Source organism: Salvelinus sp. IW2-2015, linkage group LG1 (genome assembly GCF_002910315.2).
Source record: "Salvelinus sp. IW2-2015 linkage group LG1, ASM291031v2, whole genome shotgun sequence".
NCBI lineage: Eukaryota > Metazoa > Chordata > Actinopteri > Salmoniformes > Salmonidae > Salvelinus > Salvelinus sp. IW2-2015.
In genome coordinates this window covers 13,491,413-13,513,143 of record NC_036838.1, presented here as the reverse complement: position 1 = coordinate 13,513,143, position 21,731 = coordinate 13,491,413, and the positions used below count along the sequence as shown (strand labels likewise).

General features: G+C 40.7%; 1 protein-coding gene and 1 long non-coding RNA gene across 2 annotated transcripts in view; both read left to right on the top strand.

Moving 5' to 3' along the window:
- The window catches only part of LOC111960530 (receptor-type tyrosine-protein phosphatase T-like), a 209,019-nt gene that overhangs the window by 31,427 nt on the left and 155,861 nt on the right, over positions 1-21,731 (top strand). The window lies entirely within an intron of this gene.
- On the top strand, positions 14,383-15,400 carry LOC139028227 (uncharacterized). The gene is made up of 5 exons (XR_011480412.1): positions 14,383-14,533; positions 14,618-14,654; positions 14,779-14,885; positions 15,217-15,253; positions 15,328-15,400. It is a non-coding gene; the product is annotated as an uncharacterized lncRNA (long non-coding RNA).

Sequence of the window (21,731 nt, the reverse complement as noted above, 5' to 3'; positions counted from 1 at the left end):
GACATAACCAAGTATATGTCTGACTTGAACGTCAAGCTCCAAGGGCCGAACCAGCTTCTCAGCTATCTGCTGTCAAACGTGAAAACGTTTGACGCTAAATTAAAGCTGTGGCAAGTCCAACTAGAAAGGCGTAACACAGTGCATTTTCCTACTCTGCAAAGATAAGAGCCTGAGATTATGTTGGAATATGCCGGTGAGTGTGGAAAGCTCGCGAAGGCATTTGGTTGGCGGTTTAAGGATGGGAAAAGTAACGTTAAACAACTGGAGTTTAACATATTTGCAACCCCGTTTAACGTCGAACCAGCTGATGGGCCGGATGGCCTATAACACGAAGTCATTGAGCTCAAAGCCAGGTACAACAACCTCCCTCTCTTTGAGTTCTACAAAATGTACGTTAGCGCTGAGCATTTTCCTGTTCTGAGGAGACCTGCACTTAAATTTGCATCTGTGTTCGGGACAACCTACTGATGTAAGCAGTTATTTTCCTAACTGATTCTTGCAAAGACTCGATTCCGCTGAAGACTGACTCAAACCTGGGAAAACCAGTTGCGAATAGCGTCATCTTCACTGCCAGTTGACATCAAACGCCTCGTCAAAGATGAGCAGTTTCAGCCATCCCATTAGAGGTGAGTTTGAACAAGTAATCATAATAACATTATTTACGATACTAATATTTATTTAAATGGGGCTAGCACTTTTCTAAATACTCAAGGACACAAACATCAACTGTAAAACCAATGTCAGTGATTTAAAGTCACATTAAAACATGAATAAAGCAGAAAATCGCACATTTTAATAATAGGGGCCCCAAATTAATTTATAAATATCCAAATGGCCCTTGATGGCAAAAAGGTTCCCCACCCCTGCTTTACATATCTCTTTTCTGAAATTACATAGTGTTCACGTTTGTTTTCCTAGGCATTACTAATCAAGCTCCGGCACAAACAGACATCAATGGAGCACACGGATGCTCAGATTATCACATTCACATGAATTATTTGAATATTACTTATGATTCTGTATTAATATCAGTGATGTAGTGGTAAAAAAAGGTGGGTAATGGTTAAACTATATACTCCAGTGGGCGATCGAGGTAAGACCACCGATATTGTAAGGCCTGGGTGTCGGGTGCGAAGTCAAGGGCAGGAAACAGCAGGTGCAATAACAAATGTTCTTTAATGAACACGGAGAAACTAGGCCACCCTACTAACACACTGGGTGTACTCCTCAAACAACCCCAGACACGGGGGAAACGAACACAGTCCAGTAAACACGTTGAACGAAACAAACACCACTCTTACTAACAAACAATCCCGCACAAAGAAACGTGCGGGCCGGCTGACTAATAAGCCCAACTAATTACACCCTAATACAAAACAGGTGAACCCAATAAACACATAGGGAGGGGGAGAAAAGGATCAGTGGCAGCTAATAGGCCGGTGACGACGACCGCCGAGCGCCACCCGAACGGGAAGGAGAGCCTGCCTCGGTCGAAGTCGTGACAGATATAGACTAAAACCTATGGCATTTTTAGAACTGTATTGTTTGCATTTTTATTTCATTTTAATATAGACCTATAGGGAAGATCTTTTAAATTCCTAACTTGTTTGATAAGATTATTTTCTCAGGGCACCCCACATGGGGTCCAACCCCAAGTTTGGGAACAACGGTACTAACTTTTCCCTGCTTGCTTCTTCTCTCTCTGTCTTCTCTGCTTCCTCAAGCATGCATTGCCAAAAAGATCATTGCAGCCTGCCTCAGCCTCACCCCTGAGTGCCACATCACTATCTGTTAACAGAAGCCTACTCACTGTAAAGCAAAGTTATGAGAACTTAGTAAAACACATGCTAGTATCCTATTTTTGCTCCTGCTGAGGTAGGTGCCGTTTAACATGAACTTCTTACTTAGTCCTTCCTTTTAGGTGGCTTAGTAATACTAGACACAGCCCTTCAACGTTAATGCAATAGAAGTCTATAAGCGATTATTTACTAGTTGTGCACTCATTCTCTGAGTCGTTTTTTGTTTGTTTAAAATTGCCTATTGTCCGGCATCTTGCAAACTCACTGTCAGCAGCGTTGCTAGTTGTGTACTTGTGCCAAATCTTAGCTGGGGCAGTTTGTTTTACGTCTCAGGCCCTTGGCCTGTGCCGCGAAAGGGCAGAGTTAGCCGTTTGAATGAGTGGTGAATGTGCTACTAAAAAGGCATATCCGGTCAACGCAGGCGAACATAACGAATAAACAACTGTTCATGATTCCACTCGTTCGCAAAGAGGCAGGCGCAATTAGAATTCACTCAGATCAAGAATATAAGCTTTCTGAGCTTTGATTAACACGGGGAGCAATATTTAGAGGTTGACCCGTAAATTATTTTGTGTGTACAAAATATACTACATGACCAAAAGTACTGTATGTGGACACTTGCTCGTCGAACATCTCATTCCAAAATCATGGACATTAATATGGAGTTGTCCCCCCCCCCTTGCTGCAATAACAGCCTTTCTACTTAATGTTAGAACATTGCTGCAGGTACTTGCTTCCATTCAGCCACGAGCAATAGTGAGGTCGGGCACTGATGTTGGGCGATTAGGCCTGGCTTGCAGTCGAGTTCCAATTCATCCCACAGGTGTTCGACGAGGTTGAGATCAAGTTATTCCACACCAATCTCGACAAACCACTTCTGTATGGACTTCGCTTTGTGCAGGTGGCATTTTCATGCTGAAACAGGAAATGGCCTTCCTCAAACTGTTGCCACGAAGTTGGAAGCACAGAATCGTCTAGAATGTCATTGTATGCTGTAGCGTTAAGATTTCCCTTCACTGGAACTAAGGGGCCTAGCCCGAACCATGAAAAACAGCCCTAGATTCGTCTGTTGGACTGCCAGATGGTGACTCGTGACTCATCTCCAGAGAACGCATTTCCACTGCTCCAGAGTCCAATGGCGGCGAGCTTTACACCATTCCAGGCGACGCTTGGCATTGTGCATGGTGATCATAGGTTTGTGTGCGGCTGCTCGGCCATAGAAACCCATTACATGAAGCTCCCGACAAACAGTTATTGTGCTGACTTTGCTTCCAGAGGCAGTTTGGGACTCTGTAGTGAGTGTTGCTACCGAGGACAGATTATTTTTATCAGTACTCGGCGGTCCCGTTCTGTGAGCTTGTGTAGCCAACCACTTTATGGCTGAGCTGTTGTTGCTCCTAGACGTTTCCACTTACAGTTGACCGGGGCAGCGCTAACAGGACAGAAATGTGACGAACTGGCTTGTTGGAAAGGGGGCATCCTATGATGGTGCCAAGCTGAAAATCACTGAGCTCTTCAGTAAGGCCATTCTACTGCCAATATTTGTCTATGGAGATTGCATGGTTGTGTGCTCGATTTTATACACCTGTTAGCGACGGGTGTCATTTACTATAACACATTAACAAACACTTTGATATCTGAATAGACTGTCATCAGTTGATTTAACATTATAGATTAAAAGTTTGTCATTCAAGGGATTCAGTATTGCTTGGGAGACTCCTGAGCAATTCACAACTGCTTCCAAGTATAGGGCAAAACATTTGCATCAAATGTGTGTTGCTGATATACTGTATACAGCCTACTTTCAGGAATCTGTTGTAACCAATATTTTCCCTTTGCCTCCTTTCACATTGCCACGTTGTCACCTGCCTCCCTTAACTTCACTGCGCACCCGCGTTGCTCTTAACAGCCAATTTCCCGCCTAACGAGCACATAATTGTGGTCGTCGCTATGCTAATAGCTCCCAAACAGACTTTAGGCCCACAATAGAGACCCTAGCCAGCTAACGTGCTGAAGTGGATCTCTGAACAGACTGGGGACTTCCAAACAAAATGTCACCTGCTGAAAGAATAGGCGAAGAATGCGTGCAATGCAAAGGAACTCCATTATTTAGATGACACCAACCTGAACACGGTGTCAATATTTCTGTGTTGTGAATGCAGGTGTCTTAATGGAGAATGATTGTATTTTAGGGAGGTGCCGTTTTTATCGGGTTCTCCCTCAGACAGAGGAAAGTGTCGCCAGGGCTGGAGAATTAATTGTTTGCTTTGTGATACCAGGCCTAATGCTGACAACTCGAGTGTTTGTTTATGCGCACTCCGACTTAATAAATTGGTCCATCTGTCAAATAAACCTTGACTTAACCTTAATCAACATGAATATATTCAAAAAAAGTGTAATGTGGAACCCGTTTTTGCCGCCCAAGCTGAGATGCACTCCTGTTTTATTCCATCATTCGGCTCTACGAAACAATTAGTTTACCGACTGCATAATTGTGCCTTAGTCGGCCAGCCGCAACCCAGTTTGAATGTCAGCCCGAATAATGTTTATCAGTCGCTTTTACGGCTTTGTGTTCTCAAATAACCCAATTTCAACATGACAACATGACCTTTCTACAACAATGCGGTATAATGGCAGAAAAGGACATTCAATGAAATCTGGGTGCTTTTAATTGTGCCTGTTGCCCAATCCTAGTAGTGGTCTTTGTGAGACATTTAAAATGCATGAAGTGATTCAATTTAGCAGAAAAATAAATTCTGTGGAGCAGCTCACTGAGCTAAGTCGTTAGAGGAGTGGAGTGCCAGGGTCTTGTAATAATCATAGCGTTGCACTCTGGAAGTGAGCAGGTAGCAAAGATGTGGAGAAACCCATTGACATTGGTTTAGTCAGTGACCAGTTACTCTTGTGCCCATTTAGTCTTTGGTTGGTATCTTGTCCACCATGTTCATGCAACACCAACATGGGTGAAGCACAGTGGCCATTTTGTGCTTACAGAAATCTGAGTTCCCTAAAAGCCTATGCAAATCCCATTGTTGGGATAGATGCCACCTTTGTTGTATGTAATAAGTCATCTTAATATTAGATATATAGATTTTGAGTACATTGACAATTCTTACCAACTTTTGGGAAGTTTCGGGCCAACATCGAAAAGGCTCTTATAAGACATCGACTCAAGCAGCCCAAACCATGCTCAGGTAACTCATCCCATTCTCACTATTTGAGTTATCACCGTACTGCTACATATAGCCATATTCCCAGACATATTGTCAGTAATAATATTATGACCATAAAGTTGAGTTCCACTGTTTAGCTCTGTTACTGTTACCCCAATTTGATAGCCCGCTATGCTATGCTTGTCCAGTGCTATTATTTCAAATAGCACAAAATATCCCCACTGTTTTCAAGTCGCGTACAGGGCTTGGGCTGTGCCATATCCCCAGGGTCTGGAAGGGGACCCATATACTCCACCTTCACACAGGTGGTGACCTGTTTGACCTAAGTAATTATCACTCCATTTTCTAAACTCTCTTGCCTAGCAATAATTCTAGAATCCTTCATAAACACTTAGATTCTTTGACACTGTGGATCACTCATTACTTACTCAGAGGCTTTCATCAATTGGCCTGGACCAGGCTGAGTGTAGCTGATTTTGAAAATTATTTAACCCTTTAGTCCCCATTTAGAATGCTACTGTAAATTAGTGAGAATTTTGAAGATGATGCAAATTTTCTCACATTTCAAACGCAGACATGGCTAAAAAACAAATACATTTACAAGTTAACTTAGTTTTAAAGAGCACAATTTTTATTCCAACTGAAATCAGGCTGTCTGATAGGTAGTTTGTTGGTCCTTCGACTATACAGTTTGTTACACTTTCACTTTAAATGTGTAGCTATAGCACTTTGAATGAATTCTATTGTTTTCATGTTTTATGTACTGTCAAAAAACGATAACACTCAACACAACAAGAATCCCTACAGGATTTAAATTGTAGTAAATTTGACTAAATGACTCACTCAAAATGTACGAAGTATAATATATTATAGTTATAAATTTACATAAATATTTACAAAATAATCCAAAATGTGACCGGAGGACCATATTCAGACTAATTTGTTCAGGTTTTGAAATACTATTTGATTGACAGTGATCGTTACAGAAGTAAAAATGCAAACTATTCAGACTATTTCAAAACGTAGATAACCTCTCTCAGTAAGATTTAGTACAGACTAGGCCTGACACAACATGTACAAATAGTAGCCTATTTTGACGACAATTCAGTGAATTGGATGTGGTGCAGGACAGGTTGGAGTTAAACACCAGATCTGGGGGAAAAAACAGACTCATGCCACTTAAAAACAACTCCAAAACCCCTGCCACTGGCCCAGGCTGTGTGGTACAAGGGTGAATGGTGGGACAGAGCATGGAGACTTCCCTCTCGGGTGTGCTCTCCCTCTTCCCCTCCCTCCTCCTCTCCCCTTCTTCCTCTGCTTACTCCTCTTCCTCCACAGCTCCATGTTCCTCTCCTTCTACTCTCCTCTTCCTCCACTCCTCCCCCCCTCCTAACTCCACTTCTCTATCCCTCCAATTATCTCTAAATCCTGCCTTTTGCTGCTGAGCCCTGACTCGCCACATCACTTCCCTTGCTTTCACTGACCTATTTTGTGTGCATGTTATGATACGTAGGCTGTCACTTTTATTTTATTTATGTAGTTCTGTCCTTGCTGTTCTTGTCTATCAATCTTCTGTATTATGTTTTGTGTTGACCTCAGGAAGAATAGTTTTGGGGGGTACTCTCTTACTCTCAGTAAACAATATTATCATGATGCTATACAGCACTTTCAATCAATCATTTATGATGTCCTTAGTGGCCAGATTGTTTCTTAGTTCATGGTGTGCATGTCAGACTGATGGACAATCAGACAGAATAGAGTACACACAAATACATTTGTGAATATGATCATAGATGGGTTAGATTAGAAACATAAAGGCTGTATAAGGTACACACTGACCCATTGTCAGATAACTGTTCATAGATCGTAAGAAGTAAAAGTATGTGGCACAATGGTTTACAGATTCAACACATCAACTATTGTTTATTTAGGATGTTGAAAGTAAAATATTACAAAGATGACACTGCAATTTAGCTAAACAAGTATAGAATAATTATTCTATTTTGATGGGCATAGTTAGCTGGTTGTCTTTGTAAGGAGGGAGTTGGACGAACAAGTGACAGCGTTGCAAGCGAAGCACATTTTTGCCCACAATCAACTCTCGTTTTGTTGCCTGACAGACTAAGTACAGAGTTTGCCAATGTTTGCAGATTTAGTTACAAAGCTGGGACAGTTTCCAAATGATTTGCTAGCAACTTGTTAGCTGGCTATGCAAACAATTATCATTGCAACTCAATAGCATATGAGCATGCATCCACCCTAACATAACAGCTAGGCTGTCACATAATGGGAAACCGAGGCTTATGAATATCTGTACCTAGCAAACGTGATGACACCATGATCTAAAACACTAATTACTCTAATCTTAATTTCGGTTACTAGGTGACTAGTTAGCTGGTTGTCTGTATGAGTAGCTAGGGAAAGTAACAGCTGAGGTTGACGCTTCGCGAGAGCAGGCCACAATCAATAGTATGTGAACCCTTTGGAAATACCTGGATTTCTGCATAAATTGGTCATCAAATTTGATCAGATCTTCATCTAGGTCACAACAACAGACAAACACAGTCTGCTTAAAACTAACACACAAACAATTGTATGTTTTCGTGTCTTTATTGAACACACCGTGTAGACATTCACAGTGCAGGGTGGGAAAAGTATGTGAACCCTTGGATTGAATAACTGGTTGATCCTCCTTTGGCAGTAATAACCTCAACCAAACATTTTCTGTAGTTGCGCATCAGACCTGCTCAACGGCCAGGAGGCATTTTGGACCATTCCTCTTTACAAAACTGTTTCAGTTCAGCAATCTTCTTGGGATGTCTGGTGTGAACTGCTCTCGAGTTCATGCCACAGCATATCAATCGGGTTGAGATCAGGACTCTGACTGGGCCACTCCAGAAGGGGTATTTTCTTCTGTTGAAGACATTCTGTTGATTTATTTCTGTGTTTTGGTTTGTTGTCCTTTCGCATCACCCAACTTCTGAGCTTCAATTGGCGGACAGACAGCCTAACATTCTCCTGCAAAATGTCTTGATAAACTTGTGAATTCATTTTTCCGTCAATGATGGCAAGCTGTCCAGGCCATGAGGCAGCAAAGCCGCCCCAAAACATGATGCTCCCTCCACCATACTTTACAGTTGGGATGAGGTTTTGATGTTGTTGTGCTGTGCATTTTTTTTTCTCCACACATAGTGTTGTGTGTTCCTTCCAAACAACTTGACTGTAGTTTCATCTGTCCACATATTTTGCCAGTAGCGCTGTGGAACATCCAGGTGCACTTTTGCAAACTTCAGACGTGCAGCAATGTTTTTTTTTGGACAGAAGTGGCTTCTTCCGGGGTGTCCTCCCATGAACACCATTCTTGTTTAGTGTTTTACATATCGTAGACTCGTCAACAGAGATGTTAGCATGTTCCAGAGATTTATGTAAGTCTTTAGCTGACACTCTATAATTCTTCTTAACCTCATTGAGCATTCTGTGCTGTGCTCTTATAGTCATCTTTGCAGGATGGCCACTCCTAGCAATAGTGCTGAACTTTTTCCATTTATGGACAATTTGTCTTATTGTGGACTGATGAACATCAAGGCTTTTAGAGTTACTTTTGTAACCGTTTCCAGCTTTATGCAAGTCAACAATTCTTAATCTTAGGTTTTCTGAGATCTCTTTTGTTCGAGGCATGGTTCACATCAGACAATGCTTCTAGTGAATAGCAAACTCAAATTTTGTGAGTATTTTATAGGAAAAGGTAGCTCTAACCAACATCTCCAATCTCGTCTCATTGATTGGACTCCAATTAGCTTTTTGAGAACTCATCAGCCTAGGGGTTCACATACTTTTCCCAACCTACACTGTGAATGTTTAAATGATGTTTTCAATATAGACAAAAATATATAATAATTTGTGTTATTAGTTTAAGCACACTGTTTATTGTTGTGACTTAGATGAAGATCAGATTGAATTTGATGACCAATTTATGCAGAAATCCAGGTAATTCCAAAGGGGTCACATGCTTTTTCTTGCCATTAACTTTCAGCTAACTGATACCATAATTATAAGGGCACAAGGCGAGACACAGATGCAGACACGGGAGGCAGATGGTTTGAGTCTTTTGATATTTATTAATGATCCAAAAGGGGTAGGCAAGAGACTGGTCGTGACAGGCAAAAGGTCCAGGAGGTACAGTGTGGCAGGTTTGAAGTCAAGGCAGGCAGAATGTACCCCCATGCCTGACCAGAGTCCAGAACAGGCAAGGGTCAAAACCGGGAGGACTAGCAAAAGAGAATATGAAAGGCAGGCGCACAGGAAAAAACGCGCCGGTAGACTTGGAACATACAAGACAGACAGGCAGAAAACACAGGTTTAAATACCCAGGGGATAATGGGGAAGATGGGTGACACCTGGAGGGGGTGGAGACAAGCACAAGGACGGGTGTGACAATGACATGAATTAGCTAATAGAAATTACTATTTACAACACTATTAAAATGGTTATACTCCCCAGATTCCTTTATCTGCCTATATTTTTTATCTAAAGTATTTTTTAAGTCTTTGGATTCTATCATCTTGGCTTTCGTGTGGGGATACAAACGACACCGTATTGCAAAAAACATAGCAATTCCAAAGAATTACGATGTCCGAGCTTGCCAAATATTCAGCATTATTATTGAGCAGCAAATACTGGAGCACTGGTTTATTGGCAGGATGCATACCCTGGCATGGTAGATCCCTCCACCCCTTTATTGCTCGCTATTGAACAAGATATACACAACACCTCTCTTCCAGCACCTCCCGGAGACCTCTGCTTATACTTCTATTTGCCATAACCATGTCCCCCCCTCACTAACTGACAATACTTTTCTAATCTGGAAAATATTGAAAGGCTATTACTACAATTGCAGATCTTTACGTTAATAATACTTTTGCCACATTCGCACAGTAGTGAGAAGTGTACGTTCTCCCCACATCTAGCTTATTCCGATATCTTCAGGTAAGAGATTATGTTCGCTTAAATATACCAACTTGAGGCGATTACACCTGCCTGAGAAGTGTATATTTTCATGAATCTCGCCCCTGACTCGAAGAGTTTGATCTCCAGATTTGTAGATCACTTTATAGCAAATTATTCTGTATCCACAAAACATTTGAAGGAGACCTGGGAGAAAGACCTTGGTATGGTAATTATTTTTAATGCCAAGCATAATCCTTTACTGTACAGTATGTCAAATATCAATGAAGGAAGGTGCCAATCCATTAAGAGCAATGTTGTGTAGTGTTTTTTTCGTTCTGTTTTTGTTTTTCTGTCTCCTGTTGAGAGGTAGGGGGTATTATCAATGTGTTTGCTGTCATTATCTGTCTGTTTTTGTAAAACGCTTTCTAAAAATCTAAAGTAATCCAACGATGGGTAGTTTGTGCACGCCGCCATGTATGTTTTTTTTGGGGGGGGGGGTCAACGAACGATAAGAGGAGACGATGAGTTTGGTCTGTTTGCAGTGTGCACGTTGAAGAGTGTGTTGTCAGTGTGTTGTCTACCATCATTCACTTACCTTCATTCGCTTCCGGAAGTTTACTCGAAAGATAAGTGAACCATCCCTCACCTCATTTTGTAATTACATCTTTGGTCTGACAGACATTTACGTGACACCCAGAATGCATTGCATAATGTCAACAGACATGCCGCCACACATAGTTGGCGAATAGCTTAGCATTAGCTCATCATAATCGATACAACCTTAAAAGTATTTTACACACATCATACATAGGTGTCCATTACAATCTATGCAAGAATCAGAATGCATGACTTGTCATCAGTACTTGAAAATGTGAATAAAACAGTAAATGCATTATGATCCATACAATATAGTAGAAATGACAATACGATATACAGAAAATAAGGCACTTACTTTGAACACATGTCCAAAGTTATTATTTGGAAGGAAAACAACAATGAAGCAATGCGAGAGCCAGCCAGAAAATGTACCAGGGGGAAAAGTTTGTGCTTGACTGCGCAAATGTCTCAATACTTGAACTGGGGAGGTGCTTGGGCTCCCATCGAAAGGAGAAGTTTGTCCAGTTCAGTAAAGCCTCAAACATAAATTGTCCGCAACAGTGAAATGGGCTACTTCTATGTGAATTAATGAGGCGGAACACACCTTAATTCAAACTGTTAAATAATTTCTAATAGAAAAGATGGATGCCTGTCTGCTAATTATTTATCATTTACAGTAGCCTATAGATAATTATCAGGCAGTGTGTGTTTTGGTTTGAGGGCAGCGCGAGTTAACTGTCCTGTTGCACAACAATCACATTTTGGAACAGCGTGTACATTCTGACGTCAGCGCATAAAAACATTCACGCTGGGGGCGACCGTTAGAGATATTTCAAACTCGCATGTGAAAAGGTTATTCAATGCGTTTGTATGGCCTAATAGCAGTAAGGCCAACAAATATTTTTTAAATATATTTTTATACTTCGAGCTCTTAAAATTCAAATAGCTAAAATGATCCTTGGTATAATCCTTCTTAAAACAATTTCATATAGCTTAGTCGAAGTAGTTAATTTGATTAATATTATGGTGTTTCCGTTCATAGAAATTGTCAGTTTGTAAATTCAGACCGTTTCGCTCTCGGAGCGCACACGGGATGTTGGGGCAGAGGAGTATGGTTGTTTTGAGCGTTCTGGCCTTAACCACAGTCAAGCACCCAAGCTAATGTTGGCTTGCTACTTCCAGACACAAATGAGACCTCTCTGACCATTTTACTCACCCTAGCAGAGCTGGTAAGGCAGTTTTCGTGTTAACCAACGCGTTGGTGACTGTAAATGTGCTGCTGGAAATAATTTAATCGCGCTTTTTCCCCGACGTTTACTGATACCGGCCATATTCAACAGGTGTTTAGCACTCGTAAAGCAATTATTCTGTGCTCTGGTACACTGACGAGAGTCTTCTGAAATCCGTGTAGGTAGTAGGCTGAACACACACAATTTTTCACAACATTCTTTTCTGATTAAAAACTAGTTCATTGCATCCGCCGTGGAGCCCAGTTTCATAATATGACCATAGTTCCCAGCTGCTTGCTGTCGTTTTGAAGTAATCACGAACAAACAAGCCTTATTTTAGTGCATTTTTCACCCTGCCAGCTCCTATGAGTTCTATTGAGCACTGTGGCACCAACTCGCTTTCCGAACATTCTATTCCCAGCTTATTGTTCAACGTCACAATGCTTGCTTCGCTATTGTTGGCAATGACACCTGCTAACTTTGTTAACCTCTCTGGGATAGCGGGACGCTTGCGTCCCACCTGGCCAATAGCCATTGAAAATGTAGAGCGCCAGATTCAAAAAAATTATATAAAATCAAACTTTCATTAAATCACACATAWAAGATACCAAATTAAAGCTACACTCGTTGTGAATCCAGCCAACATGTCAGATTTCAAAAAGGCTTTTCGGCGAAAGCATAAGATGCTATTATCTGATGATAGCACAATGTCAACAAAGAGAGTGAAGCATATTTCAACCATGCCGGCATATTTCAACCATTACCTTTGACGAGATTCTTTTGTTGGCACTCCAATATGTCCCATAAACATCACAAATGGTCCTTTTGTTCGATTAATTCCGTCCATATGTATCCAAATTGTCCATTTTATTTGGCGCCGTTGTACCAGAAAAAAACAGCGTCCAATTTGCGCAAAGTCACGACAAAATATCAAAAAAATTACCTCTAAACTTTGCCAAAACATTTCAAAGTACTTTTGTAATACAACTTAAGGTATTTGTAAACGTTAATAATCGATCAAATTGAAGACGGGTCAATCTGTTTTCAATACAGGAGATCAACAAACTCACGCTACTTTTCAAGTCTTGCGCAACTCTCAAACAAAACACGTCACTCTACTTCCTGGTGTTTTTCTTCTTCATTGCACAAACGAATAACCTCAACCTATTTCCATACACTGGTGACATCCAGTGGAAGCAGTAGGAACTGAGAGTAGAGTGATTAGAAATCTGGCCTGYCCATAATAGCTCATTGAACAGACAGTGACTTTAAAAAAAAATGGTTAGTCCTCAGGGTTTTGCCTGCTACATAAGTTGTGTTATACTTACAGATATGATTCAAACAGTTTTAGAAACTTCAGAGTGTTTTCTATCCAAATCTACTAATTATATGCATATATCATATTCTGGGGATGAGTAAAACGAAGTTGAAATTGGGCACGCTATTTTTCCCTAAGTGAAAACTCTGCCCCCTATCCTAGAGAAGTTAAATAGTTAAAATGTAAACAACAAAAATTATGTTGGAACTCTGCGGGCTTCCCATTTTGTCTTATGGGGAAAATATAGGCATGTCTGTCTTTCGCCAATATCTCGCAATGTGTAATATTTAGATTTTTTTCTTTTGTTTCAAGTCTGGTGTGAAATGGTTAGCTAGTTAGCGGGGTGCGCGCTAATAGCGTTTCAATCGGTGACGTCAATCGCTCTGAGACCTGGAAGTAGTTGTTCGCCTTGCTCTGCAAGGGTCATCGATCTTTTGTGCAGCGATGGGTAAAGATGCTTCGAGGGTGGCTGTTGTCTGTGTGCAGAGGGTCCCTGGTTCGAGCCCAGGTAGGGGCGAGGAGAGGGACAGAAGCAAATCAGGAGAATCTCCTCTTTGTAAGTCTGGGGCAGCGAGCTCATTTGTCATCGATCACTAGACCAGAAATGGTCAGAAGTTTTAATCTTTTGCCTACTTTTTCATTACGCCGACATAAGCACAGTTGACACCATCGAGGTGCGGATGTTTACTTTCTACACAAGTTGTTTTTTCCAGTTTCGTCCGAACGGATTGTAGTGGTCAAAAAAAAAAAGGGATACATTTTTTATGGAATTCTCAGCATCACTCCAGTCAAAACAGGCTCTGCAAACGTTCGATTCCATCAATTTGCTATGGGCTCGCGCTAGTGTTCCAGTTTAGCCAACGTTTTTCAGCCTTGGGTGAATTTTGAATTTACGAAAGCACCTGAATGTCCATTAATAAAGCACAACGACTATACCGTTTTAGCTAAGCTAAGAATGACGAGAATAACCAAGTCATTAAACGTTGGGTAGTTAGTTAGCCTATAGTTAATATACTGCAAAGTTTGATGTATAACTACTAACGTTAGGTAGCTAGCTAACATACCGGTACATACTGCTGTAATGATATGCTATGTGGTTCGTAAGGACTGAGTTGCTAACAAATTGTCAGCCAACATAACGTGTAAGGTAACTTATTTGAAAAGTCCTTACTTTATTACACTGAGTAGCAAGCTACCCCTTGGTCGTTAGGGCAAATCTGGTCTGTGATAGGAGGGGTTTTCACACTGAGCTCGGCTAATAGACTAGTCAAGGTTGAATCGTCTATTGTTCAGCTATTAGCCCTCCTCCCCAACTTGCAACAAATTGCTGTTCCCATCTCATTCCTTTCCCTCTTCCACGCGTCATCATTCTGCTCCCTAATGGCTAGCTAGTGGGCGTGCTGGCAGGATATGGCAGCATCTTCGGTTTTGCGTCAAGAATTCTGCATACAGTAGCACGTTTGTATGAAGGTGTGGTTATTTACAGGCAAGTTGTTGTATGCTATGGAGGTACATTTGTCTCTTTTTGTCAAGGGCAACTTTTTTCCGACAAAGGAAGTCAAAGCGGACACCTACGAAGATGGCATCTCAGGTAAGCAGCACCGGGCTGTATTGACGTATCCTAAAAATGACATCTGCTGCTTTAGATTGAACGGTCATATCTCAGTTATTGTTTTCATGTCTATAAAAAAATAAGCTGTTTGCTTTACTTTCAGAGAGCGAGCTGACCAAGGGGTCGAAAATGTAGATTTTGCCAGATGTTCACTGTCCGAGGAACAGGCCGTGGAAGCTTTATTGCTGGCAAAAGTGTCCATAACCAGAGGTAATTAAACTGTTCTGTGTTATTTTTCTCCATCTCTGCCTGTCTTGTTGTACATGGAACCTGTCTCACATGCATTAATTAAAAAACCCTTAAGATGTAAGCTGCTAATTTTCAGATTTACACCACATAAACACAGCCATTTTCACTGGACTATCTGTTGCTGCCAAGTCATGATTTCCCTGGGGGTTAGCCTTGCAATAACCAAGTGGTGAGCAACATAGCCCTCTATATTTAAATGTTTCAGGTACACTCCGATAGGTGTCTGCGTCACATACAGTATCTTCAATTGACATTATCTTCTATTGTTTGTCCTTGTATGTCTGTTTTTCAGCATAAAGTACTCTGTAGCCACTTAGTGTGGACACCAGGTGAGACCACACACACAAAATAACTGTCTCTTCTTCACTTCATCCCTCTCCCCCTTCTCACCTAAATCCTCTAGGTTATATCAACTGGCTGACACAGAGGGCACAGCATGATCATAGGTGAGATGTCACTTGGTCGGGTCAACAGGAAGTATTATTAAAGATATACTTTAGATTAAAATACAGACAGAGATGTAGTAGTCCCAGAGTTAATGATCCAAGGTCAGTTTTGCATTTCACATCCTGATTTTAAGATGACTGACCGTGTTAGAATAAAAAAAAAAACAAGGCTTAATCATGCTCTCTCGTCTGCAGGTATGTTTTGATGTGAGCGAGGTATTCAGTCTCATCGTCACCTCACCTGCTCATAAGATAACCTTCGGGCCAACTGGGGGCCCAAGGCTGGTTAGGAGACACCGCAATTGTGATGAACTGAGAGAATATTAAGGGAGTACTGTAATTCATTAATCATATGCTGTCTGCCTCTGTTCTTACCTCTTTCCCTTTCTGTCTTCTACACCTCTCTCCACCTCGTCTTTCTTACTCGTTTTATAATGCACACCATATGTGCATTGAAGTACAGATTGAACTTGTATTTATAATATTACAATTATCATAATTAATAATGCATTTATGTATTTATAACACCTGGATAATGAACTTCTTTCAATAAAGCATTTCACATTCTCCACTGAAATGAAGTATCTCATTGAAATACTATCCCGTGTCCTCAGATGAAGGGAGTTAGATATGCATAGTTTTTTTCCTTCTGTATATATGAATTACAAATCAATCATGTTTCTAGTCTATTGCATAGTTACAATGTGTAATCATTGATGTCCCAGGAGCAGGAGTGGTAAACACTGTTGAAGTGTATAATTGCAATGCATACATGCAGACACGGCATCATTCAAATAATGGAGTTTGATATGACTGAAAAGGAATGTCTCAGATTCATACCTGAACCGCACCTTTATTTGCCAAGGAAGAATACATGATCAGTGAATATATTCAATGTACCAGCGACAATGTGGGAGTCTCATGCGTGGTAATAACTACAGCACGTGTATATAGGACTTGCATCCTTGGCACAATAAAGTTATTATATTCTACTCTATCCATAGGCTTCATTAATGCCATTCAGACTTGAAGTTGATACAACAACTATGATAGCTGAGATTCATAGGTTCTGAACTAATATTCATATCAAACAATTTAGGGTCCATACACAGATCGGCTACATACTGTAGCTAGCTACACATCCATAGGCATACAGTTATTTTTATCCTCCACTATACAATAAGCAAGTAAATAGTTAGCTAGCTATGTTACTTTATCTGCATTGCGAGGCAAGCTTACACAATTGTACATTCAATTTGCAGTAAACGCTTTAGCTAGCTAGATTCTTTACATCCACTGTTTCACAAGATGACAGACTGGTTTGCTGGTTTTCCCCAAGAGTCCCTAAAACATTAAACACTCATTACAAATTCATTCTCCTAACAATTAGCTAACTGGCTAATTTAATAAAGTTAACTATGACAAAAAATGAGTAAACGTTTGTCTCTACATTTAACTAACATATTCCTCTCAATTGTAAATTTTTTGCTGGACTCGTTATGACGTAACTTACATCTGGTTCCACTGTAATGTCTTGTCAGCCATCTTTGTTGAAGAACACCACAAGGCAAGAGTGGCTCACGTCACAATTCGTCATTGGAACCACTCGATATGATTGGTCATATTAAAAACCTTGGGACCCAAATGCGTAATGAGTGCTATAACTCCCCCTTGTGGTGGTCTGAAGCAATGACGCCGTGATGCTGGGTACCTCTAAGTCCCGCAGTGTAGGCTCGCAACTTTTAAAGGAGGAACCACTGTAGGTATCCCCCTTACCCTGTCCATTTTCTTGTTTCTAATCTGCGAGAGAAGCGCTACACCTGGTGGAGAGAGGATGTACGACACAGAATGAGTTGCATTATGCGTGCTGTACGTTATGTTATCATGACATGTCACAATTTAACGTACAGCGTGAGAGGTCAACTTTAAGCCAATACTATTGGGCCATTACCATGTCAATCAACAATTGAATAGAAACGTAGTTCACACCCCGGATTTTGATGCCAACAGTCGCTACAGTCATTTAGTTTCCATTGCAGGCTCGTTTTTTTATTTTTTTATTTCACCTTTATTTAACCAGGTAGGCCAGTTGAGAACAAGTTCCCATTTACAACTGCGACCTGGCCAAGATAAAGCAAAGCAGTGCGACACAAACAACAACACAGAGTTACACATGGAATAAACAAACATACAGTCAATAATACAATAGAAAAATGTATATATACAGTGTGTGCAAATGAGGTAGGATAACTTCTCTAGGGTAGGGGGCAGCATTTGGATTTTTGGATGAAAAGCATGCACAAATTAAACTGCCTGCTACTCGGGCCCAGAAGATATGATATGATATGCATATAACTGGTATATTTGGATAGACAACACTCTAAAGTTTCCAAAACTGTTAAAATAGTGTCTGTGAGTATAACACAACTGATTTGGCAGGCGAAAACTTGAGAAAAACCCATTCAGGAAGTAGTTTTTTTTTGGTTTTGTAGTTTTCTATTCAATGCCATTACAGTATCCATTGACTTAGGACTCAAATTGCAGTTCCTATGCCTTCCACTAGATGTCAACAGTCTTTAGAAATTATTTCAGGCTTGTATTCTGAAAAATGAGGAAGTAAGAGCAGTCTGAATGAGTGGACCCTAAAGTGTCACAGAGCTTTTTCATGTGCACGACCGAGAGAGTGCCTTTCTTGTTTACCTTTTATATTGACGACGTTATTGTCCGGTTGAAATATTATCGATTATTTAGGCTAAAAACAACCTGAGGATTGAATATGAACATCGTTTGACATGTTTCTATGAACTTTACGGATACAATTTGGATTTTTTTGTCTGACAGTTTTGACTGCGTTTGAGCCTGTGGATTACTGAAGAAAACGCGTGAACAAACCGGAGGTTTTTGGATATAAAGAGACTTTATCGAACAAAAGGAACATTTATTGAGTAAATTAATGTCTGCTGAGTGCAACCATATGAAGATCATCAAAGGTAAGGGATTAATTTTATCTCTATTTCTGACATGTGTAACTCTTCTACTTGGCTGGTTACTGTTTGTAATGATTTGTCTGCTGGGCTATGTTCTCAAATAATCGTAAGGTATGCTTTCGCCGTAAAGCATTTATAAAAATCTGACACCGTGGTTGGATTCACAAGAAGTTCATCTTTAAAACGATGTAAAATATGTTTTGTTTTCAGAATTTTTATAATGAGTATTTCTGTATTTGAATTTGGCGCCCAACAGTTTCACTGGCTGTTGAAGAGGTGGGACGCTAACGTCTCACGTACCCAAGAGAGGATAAGGGAGGTAAGGCAATAAATAGGCCGTAGTGGCGAATTACAATTTAGCAATTTAACACGAGTGATATATGTGCAGAAGATGAATGTGCAAGTAGATATACTGGGGTGCAAAGGAACAAAAAACATAATAATATGGGGATGAGTTAGTTGGGTGGGCTATTTACAGATGGGCTGTGTACAGCTGCAGCGATCGGTAAGCTGCTCTGACAGCTGATGCTTAAAGTTAGTGAGGGAGATATGAGACTCCAGCTTCAGTAATTTTTGCAATTCGTTCCAGTCATTGGCTGCAGAGAACTGTAAGGAAAGGCGGCCAAAGGAGGAATTGGCTTTGGGGGTGACCAGTGAAATATACCTGCTGGAGCGCATGCTATGGGTGGGTGCTGCTATGGTGACCAGTGAGCTGAGATAAGGCGGGGCTTTACCTAGCAAAGACTTAGATGACCTGGGGCCAGTGGGTTTGGCGACGAATATGAAGCAAGGGCCAGCCAACGAGAGCATACAGGTCACTGTGGTGGGTAGTATATGGGGCTTTGGTGACAAAAAGGATGGCACTGAGGATAGACTGCATCCAATTTGCTGAGTAGAGTGTTGGAGGCTATTTTGTAAATTACATCGCCGAAGTCAAGGATCGGTAGGATAGTCAGTTTTACGAGGGTACGTTTTAGAGGTCGACCGATTATGATTTTTCAACGCCGATACCGATTATTGGAGGACCGAAAAAAGCCGATAACGATTAATCGGCAAATTCTTTTAAATGTATTTGGAATAATGACAATTACAACAATACTGAACACTTATTTTAACTTAATATAATACATCAATAAAATCAATTTAGCCTCAAATAAATAATGAAACATGTTCAATTTGGTTTAAATAATGCAAAAACAAAGTGTTGGAGAAGAAAGTAAAAGTGCAATATGTGCCATGTAAGAAAGCTAACATTTAAGTTCCTTGCTCAGAACATGAGAACATATGAAAGCTGGTGGTTCCTTTTAACATGAGTCTTCAATATTCCCAGGTAAGAAGTTTTAGGTTGTAGTTATTATAGGAATTATAGGACTATTTCTCTCTCTACCATTTGTATTTCATATACCTTTGACTATTGGATGTTCTTATAGGCACTTTAGTATTGCCAGTGTAACAGTATAGCTTCCGTCCCTCTCCTCGCTCCTACCTGGGCTCAAACCAGGAACACATCGACAACAGCCACCCTCGAAGCAGCGTTACCCATGCAGAGCAAGGGGAACAACTACTCCAAGTCTCAGAGTGATGTTTGAAACGCTATTAGCGTGCACCCCGCTAACTAGCTAGCCATTTCACATCGGTTACACCAGCCTCATCTCGGGAGTTGATAGGCTTGAAGTCATAAACAGCGCAATAGCTGCTGGCAAACGCACAAAAGTGCTGTTTGAATGAATGCTTACGAGCCTGCTGGTGCCTACCACCGCTCAGTCAGACTGCTCTATCAAATCAGACTTAATTATAACATAACACACAGAAATACGAGCCTTTGGTCATTAAAATGGTCGAATCCGAAAACTATCATTTCGAAAACAAAACGTTTATTCTTTCAGTGAAATACGGAATCGTTCCGTATTTTTTCTAACGGATGGCATCCCTAAGTCTAAATATTGCTGTTACATTGTACAACCTTCAATGTTATGTCATAATTATGTACACTTCTGGTAAATTAATTACAACCTTAGTTAGGAATAAATGGACTTCACACAGTTCGCAATGAGCCAGGCGGCCCAAACTGGTGTAAATACCCTGACTGCTTGCACGGAACGCAAGAGAAGTGACACAATTGCCTTAGTTTTAAGAAATTCATGTTAGCAGGCAATATTAACTAAATATGCAGGTTTAAAAATATATACTTGTCTATTGATTTTAAAGAAAGGCATTGTTTATGGTTAGGTGCATTGGTGTAACGACAGTGCTTTTTTCGCGAATGCGCTTGTTAAATCATCATCGTTTGTCGAAGTAGGCGCATCGATTATATGCAACGCAGGACACGCTAGATAAACTAGTAATATCATCAACCATGTGTAGTTAACTAGTGATTATGTTAAGATTGATTGTTTTTTATAAGATAAGTTTAATGCTAGCTAGCAACTTACCTTGGCTTCTTGCTTCCCTCGCGTAACAGGTAGTCAGCCTGCCACGCAGGCTCCTCGTGGAGTGCAATGTAAGGCAGGTGGTTATAGCGTTGGACTAGTAACCGGAAGGTTGCAAAAACAAATCCCCGAGCTGACAAGGTAAAAATCTGTCGTTCTGCCCCTGAACAAGGCAGTTAACCCACCGCTCCTAGGCCGTTATTGAAAATAAGAATGTGTTCTTAACTGACTCGCCTAGTTAAATAAAGGTATAAAATAATAATCGGCAAATCGGTGTCCAAAAATAACGATTACCGATTGTTTGAAAACTTGAAATCGCCCCTAATTAATCGGCCATTCCGATTAATCGGTCGACCTCTAGTATGTTTCGCAGCATGAGTGAAGGATGCTTTGTTGCAAAATTGGGAGCCGATTCTAGATATCATTTTGGATTGGAGATGCTTAATGTCAGTCTGGAAGGAGAGTTCAGTCTAACCAGCGATCGGTTGACACACTCTGTCTGAGAAGTAGTTGGTGAACCAGGCGAGGCAGTCATTGAGAAACCAAGGCTGTGGAGTCTGCCGATAAGAATGTGGTGATTGACAGAATCGAAAGCCTTGATCAGGTCGATGAAAACTAGAGGTCGACCGATTTAATCGGAATGGCCGATTTAATTAGGGGCGATTTCAAGTTTTCATAACAATCGGCATTTTTGGACACCGATCATGGCCGATTATATTGCACTCCACAAGGAGACTGCGTGGCAGGCTGACTACCTGTTTTGCGAGTGCAGCAAGGAGCCAAGGTAAGGTGCTAGCTAGCATTAAACGTATCTTATAAAAAACAATCTTAACATAATCACTAGTTAACTACACATGGTTGATGATATTACTCGTTTATCTAGCTTCTCCTGCGTTGCATATAATCGATGCGGTGCCTGTTAATTTATCATTGAATCACGGTCTA